Below are 2,481 nucleotides of genomic sequence, written 5' to 3' on the forward strand. Positions count from 1 at the left end.
GCTCGTTTGTGCCTAGGAACGAATGTGTCAAAGCTAGGCAAAGGCACAGGCTCATCTCCTGGAATTATGTCTATGTCTGGCAAAAGCAATGCGGGGGCACATGAACCAGTCCAATTAGTGGGTAAATAAGGATAGGCCATGTTATTTCCACATACATAAATTCTTCCCCCCCCAAACAGCCTGTCTGAGAGGTCTTGACGAACCTAGAGCAGGTAGTAAACATAGCTAATCCAAGATCTACATCAAAGGAATTATTTTGAAAAGGATTAAAAAGACAAACAGATGTATTGAAGTAACGGGGCAGGACCTTAAAAGGCGTGGAATAGCTACAGTTATCTGGAGAGCTGGGAACATGGGTGCGGCATTGGAGGTAGGTCTGATGTAAGGCACTGTCTCCAATAAAGGAACCGAGAAGGCCAAATAAGCACTATCGGTATACAGATTAAAAGGGGACTGTGTTATTTTTTGGAACACAGCAAGAATAGCTTGGATCTCAACTAATTGTGCAGAGCTAAAGGGTGTAGATATTTGACTTATTTGTCCATTGATCATGAAGGCTGCTCGGCCATTGGAGGAGCCATCAGTGAATACCAAATGTGCTTTAGGTATGGGGTCTCTTTTAGTTACTTTAGGAAATATAACAGGGACTGGGCTTTTGTTAAAGAATTGGACCAATTTATTTTGGGGGTAATGATTATCTAATTTTCCCTGAAATGTAACACTATTAATAGAGCACTCATCGAGGTGTCTGTTAGCCAGGAAACCTGGGAAGGACTGTAGGGGGGTATTATAACATCTGGTTCCTTCCCAAACAGTTTGCAGGATTGTTCCCTGCCGAGCTGAAGAATTTTCACTACCAATGAAGGATAAGTGGGAAGGACCTTGTTGGTTGTAGAAGGTAGATGTACCCAATAAAGAGGATTGTCTCCTTGCCAGAAGACAGCAGTGGGAAAAAGGGGGGTGGCGAAAACTATGAGAAGCAATTGCTTAGTGGGAGAAAAATAATCAATAGTTTGTTGAGAAATGGCCTCCTCCACTAGGGCAAGAGCCTTAGAAGCCTCTGGCGTAAATTGATGGGTAGAGGTGGGGTCAGCACTTCCCTTGAGTATATCAAAGAGTGGTTTTAATTCTCCTGTGGTTAATTTTAAGTAAGGCCGGAGCCAATCAATATCTCCTAAAAGGCATTGGAAATCATTTAGTGTTTGGAGGGAATTTTTCTGAAGTTGTATTTTTTGAGAAACTATTTTTATGAGGGAAAAGCTCAAAACCCAAAAAGAGCTGGGGAGGATTTAGTTGAATTTTATCTGGGGCGACTTGGAGACCCTGTTGGTGAAAGGCATGAATTAACTGCTGAGCAGCTGAGTATACTAGTTTAAGCTCGGGTCCTGCTAAGAGAACATCATCCATGTAATGGATAATATAAAGGGATGGGTATTGGAGCAGGAAAGGATCAACAATTTGAGAAACAAATTTTTGGCAAAGAGTGGGGCTATTAGCCATGCCTTGAGGTAGTACCCTCCATTGAAAACGAGGCATAAGTCCAATGAAATTAACAATGGGTAAACTGAAAGCAAAGCGTTTGCAATCCTCTGGATGGAGCGGAATAGAAAAAAAGCAATCCTTAATATCTATTATTACTTTATAATATCCCTTGGGAATAGCTAAGGGGATGGTAGGCCAGATTGTAATGCTCCCATGGGAACCATAGTTTTATTAATTTCTCTAAGATCTTGTAAAAGCCTCCATTTTCCAGACCTTTTCTTAATTACAAAGATGGGTGTATTCCAGGGCGAGGTGGAGGGTTCAATATTTCCAGCGGCCAGCTGTTCCTGCACTAACTGCAAGGCCGCAGTGACTTTAACTGTAGGGAGGGGCCATTGATCAACCCAGACAGGGTTATCATTTTTCCACATAATTTTGTCTGCCTGCTGTGCAGGGGGTGCAATGGCACTTAGGAAAAATTTTTGTAGCCTATTCCGAGGCGATTATCCTTGGGAGAGGGAATAATTGGTTGGATAATTCCCTGTTTATATTTTCCCAGACCTTTTCCTGGTTGATATCCTAGGCGGAGCATTTGCTGAGTGACAACCTCATTTGGGCTGCACATAACTACCCCCAACTGATTTAGTATATCTCGACCCCAGAGATTTACTGGGAGGGTTTCAACTACAAAAGGTTGAACAGTGCCTGAATGACCTTCTGAGTCTGACCATGTTAATATCTTAGAGCTCTGGAGGGTATATCTTGACTGTCCTATGCCCTGTAAATGTGTGATGGAGGGTTGAAGAGGCCAACTTGAAGGCCAGTGGTTTTTAGAGAGAACAGTAACATCTGCCCCAGTGTCCAAAATACCTGAGAACCATTTATTATCCAATTTTAATTTTAGCGTGGGTCAGTCTTGGGTAATGGCCTGGACCCAATAGGCATCAGAGGAGCCTGGTTTGGAGGCACCACGGGACTCTTTAAAGGATGGATACTGGC

This window comes from Nannospalax galili, unplaced genomic scaffold, assembly GCF_000622305.1.
Source record: "Nannospalax galili isolate Female #2095 unplaced genomic scaffold, S.galili_v1.0 scaffold1162, whole genome shotgun sequence".
NCBI classification, from domain to species: domain Eukaryota; kingdom Metazoa; phylum Chordata; class Mammalia; order Rodentia; family Spalacidae; genus Nannospalax; species Nannospalax galili.